Source organism: Enhydra lutris, unplaced genomic scaffold (genome assembly GCF_002288905.1).
Source record: "Enhydra lutris kenyoni isolate GAN:26980312 unplaced genomic scaffold, ASM228890v2 scaffoldscaffold12, whole genome shotgun sequence".
Taxonomy (NCBI): domain Eukaryota; kingdom Metazoa; phylum Chordata; class Mammalia; order Carnivora; family Mustelidae; genus Enhydra; species Enhydra lutris.
Window position 1 is genome coordinate 35,986,465 of NW_019154096.1, and position 7,442 is coordinate 35,993,906.

Here is a 7,442-nt window from a genome sequence, read left to right on the forward strand (position 1 = left end):
AGCAAAATCTAACTCTGAGAAGGGGGAGTGGCACTACTAACAATGGCAAAGGTCTTGGTCTGACACAACAGGACTCAAATCCCAGTCCTGTCCAGGATTTTCTTTGCGACCCGGGCAAGTCAGTTCCTTTTTCTGTAAACTGCAGAACCCAGGACCCATTCGGAGGGCTGACAGGAGGCTCCCACATACAAATGGATGTAAAGGGCCCACAAAGGGGCTGGCACACAGACGGACTAGCTTCAGGAAGTCCCTGCCTTCCCTGCCCTCCCCCAGGGCTGAGCTTCTGCCCACAATGAGCCCGTGCTCTGGAGCTGTGACTCAGATGGAACAGATGGCCCAGGTCTAAGAGGCTTATCTCTCTGTAAAGCTTCCTTCTTATCTGATTCTCCTGGCAAGGTGAGAAACCCCTCCCCACGCCTCCCCCATAGCCAAGTCTGTGAGTGCCAGGCCCACCAGGAGCAAGGCTGGTGGTCAGAGGTTCTCTGGCACGGGGCTCTGGGGACAGCAGTCCCAGGGCCAGCCAGAACCCTTACCTTGCCGTCGGCCAAATCTTTCACTTCCATTTCAGAGGCAGCATCCATGGGCTGGTTCATTCACTCACTCACCCATCCCTGCAGTAGGCAATGGTCAGACAGCGCTAGGTTCTGAGGCTCAGACATGAACCAATGTGGTCCTTGCGGGCTGAGAGGCACTGTGGTGTGAGCACTGGGGCAGAAACAGAGGGATGTGCCCAGAGAAGGATGGGAAAAGATGACCTGATGCTTGAGTTGAGTTAGAGGAGAGTTCCAGCTGGAGAAGGGATGTGTGTGCATAAGTACAAGCATGTGTAGATGTGTGTGTGTGTGTGTGTGTGTGTGTGTGTGTGCGTGTGTGTGTGTGCACGCGTGTGTGTGTACGTGTGCCTGTGTGGGGCGGAGGGTGAAGAAGGGAGCAATCAAGGCCAGGCAGAAGACTTGAGTGAGGAGAATTCCCAGCAACTGGACAGCAGGATCAGGGGACAAAGGGAAAGCAGAGAATTCCATCTGGGGTGTCCAGACTATCATTAGATGCTGGAAGTTTATCCTAAGGACGATGAAGAGCCTGAGGTATTTGCAAGCAGGAGGGAATGCAGAGAGGAAGGGCCATTAGGAGGAGATGGAATGAGCTAGAACCAAGGCAGGGCCATCGGCAAGGCACAGAGGAGAGGAATTAAAGGGTTCTGAGTACCAGCGGAGTGGCCTTACAGACTTGGTAGCTGGGTGGGCTATGGACACAGGCCCATGGTGCACATTCCCGTGCTGGGACAGACCCTCACCAGGAACTCCTTTGACAAGGGGCACCACGCAGCTACCAGCAGGGGGACAGCTGACTATTCCACATCCTTGTCCCCGGTCCTTGTCCCCTTGTCCCTCTCTTCTCCATCACTACCAACCCCACCCCCACCGTGCAAGACACAGATAAGACCTAACTAGACATGCGTGCTTGAGAGTCAGCCAGGAAGAACAATTCAGAGGCTGTGTGTCCACCACTGAGCGAAGTCTAGCCTTATGCTCAAGAAAGCACAAGCCCCAGGAGCCTCAGTGTCCTTGTCGGCAGGAAAGACCAGTTTCTTAGTGTACACAAATAAAAAGAGGACACAGCCAGCCACTGGGGAAAGGAGGAGGGTGTCTGTGGGGCAGGAATGCAGCACCTGCAGCTCTGAGCCCCCTTGCCCATCCTACCTGAGACCAGCCCCAGGTAGGATGGGCAAGGACCTTCAGGGACACCAGCCCCTCAGAGCAGCCCAGGCCAAAAGTGGGAGGCACAAAAGGGAGCTGAGGGCCCTGCTCCTGCCTGCCGCCCTCCAACTCCCCATCTCTTCTTCCTCTGGGAAGTGAGGGAAAGTGTAAGACCCTCTCCCAAGCAGAGATTCCCATGCAGACCTGGAGGCTGGCCAAAGGCCAAAACCTTTCCTTCCCACTCTCTCCCCTGTGGGATGTCACCTCCAGAAGTTGCACCATGAAGAACGTCACCCTCGAAGGGTAGATGGAGTCTACGGGGAATGTCTGATGAATAAGGTTATTTGAGACTACTGGGGATCCTGGGGTGCCTGGGTGGCTCAGTGGGTTGGGCCTCTGCCTTCAGCTCGGGTCGTGATCTCAGGGTCCTGGGATCGAGCCCCGCATCAGGTTCTCTGCTCGGTGGAGAGTCTGCTTCCCCCTCTCGCTGCCTGCTGCTCTAACTACTTGTGATCTGTCAGATAAATAAATAAAATCTTAAAAAAAAAAAAAAAAGACTACTGGGGATCCCATGAGTACTCCAAACATCTAGAAGTGACTCAGATTTATAAAACTCGAATTCTTATTTTGTCCTTAATTGACTCCCTGAAGAACCTAGACAGAGTGGCTGCTGGCACTAGTGTCACTAGGGAAAGTGTGCAGAGTCCCCATGGCAACCCCCTGGCTGCGGAGGACACATGACATAGGTGACAGAGCACAGGCTTCACAGATGTGGGTTCAAATGAGGGTCCTGTCAGGTGCCGACTGGGTGACATCAGGGAGGTCAGGTGTCCTCTTGGAGCCCCAGATTCCCCACCTGTAAAATGAGGCTGGCCCCCTGTCACACAGGGCTGCTGGGGAGACTAAGAAAACAAGAAGTGCCTGGCTCTGAAATAGAAAAGCCCAATGGTGGTTGCAGACCTGCTTCCACCAAACTAGACAGATCCAGCTCTCGGCCCCGTCCCCACCGCCATTCAGGATAGGGTCCTCCTGGACCAATCTCTTCCCTGGCTCGCCGCATGCCCTTCACAGCCCTCCATGCTCACCCGCTCTGCTGACTCGGCTCCGAGCTGATTTGGGGCAAACTGTGCAAGGCAGACCACCTTCTGGAGCACAGCAGAGGCCACACCCCGACTGGCTAATGGTCACGAGGGACCCCCCACGTGACTTTCCTGACTGACTCCACAGCATCATAAAACTTCTAGGGTGGGAATGTGTCCAGGCTTCTAGTCTGCTGTCCCAAGCAGTGGCTGGACCTTGCCTGTTGACTAGCAGCTTTGTACCATGTAGACAGGTCCAGAGGCAACTGGCAGACTTGTTATCAACAGCTCTGCCTCTGGAAAAGATCTTCGGCTCATCTGTTGTTTAATCTGTCAAACCGCACTGCCCCTGAGGAGTTGCAAAGTGTGAACCAGAAGGTGGGAAAGCAGAACAGAAAAATAGGTTCTTCTAAACATCAAAAGGCAGCCATGTCACTTGTTCAATTCAGTGTTTATTATTATTTTTAAAGATTTTATTTATTTGTTTATTTGACAGAGAGCAAGAATAAGAGAGCACAAAGCAGGGGGAGCAGCAGAGGGAGTGACAGAAGGAGAGGAAGAAGCAGGTTCCTTGTTGAGCAAGCAGCCAGACACAGGGCTCTGGGATCGTGACCTGAGCCGAGGGCAGACACTCAAGCAGCTGAGTCACCCAGGGGCCCCGTCAACGCAGTGTTCAGAGACACTGTGGGTGTGAGCACGTATCCCTGTGTGGCAGTCTCCAGCACTCTCTGCTGCCTGTCCCTCAGCCTCTTTACACCCTAGCCTCCTGCCTGGCTCAGCAGGCATTCAGTGGATGCTCGTGCCTACCACAGTCTACCCACTTAAGGATGGATGGAGGGGGAAGGAGCGTGTCAATTGCATGCAGACGATTAGCTACTGACTAGAATCAAGAAGCAAGAGTTATGACGTCATCAGGGACCTTGTCATGCATTCATTATTCAGTCACTCCTTCAGCTGGTCAACAACTACCCACTGAGGACCTACTATGTGACAAACCCTGTGCAGATACAGAAGAAACCTATGCGTGACACCGTCTCTGCTCTAAATGGTTCACAGCACTCCGTGGGAGATAACAAGGCAGACAGATTACAGCACTAAAGTTTTTTTAAAAACCCTGTCAATGTCCCAAGTAGGGACCAATTCCTCTTGGGGGCAGAAGATGCCAGAGGGAAAAACTCTTCTGGAGGAGAAGACATTCTTTGCTGTGTCCCTACCTAGACTTAACCAGGAGGCAGGCTGGATGGCAGAGGAGAGTAATGTGTCGTGAAGACAGGTGACATCAGGATGGAGCTTCTGCCCACGTGTGTCAGTGACCAAGAGCCAGCATTACAACCCAGGAGTCCAAACCAGTGGGTACTAGTACCAACGAGATGGGTACTGGGGAACAGGCGGCAGCCCCAGATTCCTGCCTAGTATCTCAGTTAGGGGGGCAGGCAGCGCCTTAGACAGATAGGGGAAGAATCCCATCTACATGCTAGAGAAAACGGAGACAACCACCCTACACCTGGCCTGGACAGAGCAAGGGGACAGGGAAGGCCACATTTCTGAGGAGATGGTGTCCCGGGCTCTCAGGGCTCTCAGCTACTAACCCCAGAGCCCACTGCTATGGCAAAAGATTCCCATCTTCCTGCCAGGTGGGTACACCCTGATCCACAACCACAGAGGACAGTTGTCAGGACCTCACCTGGGCTGGGACAAGTTAGGCAGCTGTCCGAGTGTGGGCACAAGGGAGCAAGGCTCCATGGGTTAGCACATTCAGGTAGGTCATATGGGGGCAAAGAGGCTGTAAGAGCCTGGGTTAGTGTGTTGGCAGCTAGAGGAAGCACACACTCACATGCCCAGGCTGGCAGCTAACACTTGAATTCCCACTTACTGACAGCTGGACCAGCTATTGTAACTCTGCCTGAGGAAATGCTGTCAGGACAGGACCAAGAGGTGAAATTGATTTGATGCCTTAGCTAGGAGGCCCTGTAGAGAGGGAGCTCATCACCCTGCCGGGGTAATAGACACGTGGAGGACAAGGTAATATGTCCAAGGCTGCCCAGCATCGGCAGGTGAGAGCCAAGCCGTGTGTCTCACAGCAGGCGAGCCCTTCCCTGCTATGACACACTGAGTCCTCCACAGAGCCTCTCACTCCTCCGCACTAAAGGTCAAGACCAGGGTCCATGATGAGAACCTCCATGAATTACTGCTGTTCTCCCAGGTTCTCAAATGTTCTGTGGACAGGGATCGATCTGCAGAGACCAGCTTGTGCCGGTTTACCCCAGACCTTCCTAGTTTGAGCACTGAATGTCCCACATCCCTGGAAACCCCCTCAGTCCCAGGCAAACCAGGACAGCTAGTCCTTCTCCCAGATCTGAGCCTATACAATTGAAAGGGGAGGTGGCCTCTTTAAGGAAAAAAAATAGATGTAAACCACAAGTAGAGGTAGACTATGGAAGAGATGTGTGAACCGGGGGCCCCAGAGCTGAAGCTTCAGTAGCTTCACAGTCATCTCCCTCTATCATGGAAAGTTTCAACTACTTTTGGAGCCAGCCCAAACTGGATGTGACTCTAGGCTCTGTCCCTCACCGGCGGTGTGAAACTGGGCAAGTGACTTACCCTCTCTGTGCTTTACTTCTTCCTTTCCAAAGCAGGGACAATCGCATCAGAAGAGGTCATACTGATTACAGGAAATAATATGGGTGACCACACACACACACACACACACAGCATGTGGGAATGTGCCTTCGTGATCCCTCTCTAGTGCAAGTCTGCTGACTGAGTGAACTGAGGCCAGAGAAGTCAAGGCACCAGAAACAAGTGATGAGGAAGGAGGCAGACAGGCCACAGGGAAAGCTGCTTTGCTCAGCACACGGGCAAGATGTTGGCCCCAGGACACACTTGCTCTGCCTCCAGCCCACTGAGTCACTGACAGAAAGTCCCAATCTCCTAATCTCTATGCAGATTTGTGAAAGCTTGCCTTGGCCTTGTCCCAGTATTTTGTGACCAAAAGATGCAGAAATGTCTGTGCAATTTAAAGTGCATTTTCCAGGGTCATGTGGGTGGCTCTGTTGGTTAAGCATCTGACTCTTGGTTTAAGCTCGGGTCATGATCTCACGTAGTAGCTCCATGCTCAGTGGGGAGTTTGCTCCTCTCCCTCTCTCTTTCTCTCCCCCAGCTCACTTACACATGCATGCTCTCTCTCTCAAATAAATAAAATACAGTGCATTTTAAAAAATTATTTTAAAAAATGCATTTTCCAGCCAAAGGGCCAAACCCATGGAGATTCAAGAAGGGTTCTGGTTAACTGGGCCTGAAAATTGCCCAACACTCTGGGATTACTGATTCATCTCCTTGTTCTGAATCCCTAACTCTTGCCAACAGTAGATCAAGGAGGGTTGGCCCAGGGGGATGGGTGATGTTCTACTCTGATGAAGGGCCCTGGGGAGAAATACCAAGACCCCAGCAGTGGAGGCCTCTCCAGGAAGCACCCAAAGGTGTTTCCTCTGTCTGCGGACACACCCTTCTAAGACCATCCTGGGAAGTGGCCAGGTTTGGGCCTAAAGTGACCTCCCTGTGCCTCCTCTGAGTAGAAGAGACCAGGCCGCTTCTCCAACCAAACTCCAATATCAGAGTGAGAGAATGAGTGCCCAGCCCAGGGAAAAGCTACCACCAACCAGGAAGGTTCCTGAGCTTACCTGCTTCTCCTTCTTTTCAGTGTCGGGGGGCCCCCATAGCAGCACCTTGCTTTGACTAAATGCCCTCAGGGATGGCGAGCTCACCGTTCTCGGGGCAGTCCATACCTGTGCTGGCCGGCTCTGTTGGCAAGTGGGTCCCAGGGAGGGGCTTGATTCTGCCTTCAAGCCATTCATCCTTCCTTAGGAGGCTTGAGTGGGTCTGCTACTTCTCCATCGGCACCCACTGGACCCTGGGGATAGGGAGTGAGGCCAGTGTGCTACCTGGTAACTTTCACCTCCCACTTTAACGGTGACTTGAACACCCTCCCTGCTGCCCACCACATATGTGGACCCTCACTAGTGACCACATTAGCGATCCAGCGCCTGGAGGTTAGGACAGGAAAGAGTAGGGATCCCAGTGAGGTGGGCCTGATACCCCTCCCCATTTGCTCCTCTCCTAACCCTCCTCTTTGTCTTTTGATCTCAGCCCCCACTCCAAGCCAGAGGCACTATCCCTGGAACCTGTTTGCCCTGGAAGGCACCCGCCACTCGCGCCCGGCCAATCCACCCGCTTCTGTGCATTCTTCCTCCCGGGAGCGACCCCTCCAGTCTCAGGCTGATCTGTTTCCTGCCTACCGCCCTTTTACAGCCCGGAATGATCAGGCTCAGAGTGCCAAACTCCCTCAAAGTCACAGTGGAAGTTCATAAAAAGGGAAACCTCCAGCGGAGCCCCAAGAAGCGCCGATTTTCCAGTGTCCTGCTCAGGGCCATCTAGGGGAAGACACCGCCCCCGTCCCCCCTTCTTCCCCGCTCCTCCCCGCTGCGGAGCTGGGGACCCCTCGGCGCCTGCGCTCCAGACCTGGGCGAAGGGGGCGTGGTAGGGAGAGGAGTTCGCCACCACCCCTCCCGGCCCCGCCCGCTGCTGGGAGCCGGTCCCCTCACCTCCGAGCTCACCAATTGGTCTCTTCTGACAGCCGGCGGGAGCGCTCCAGCTGCGCGGATCCGAG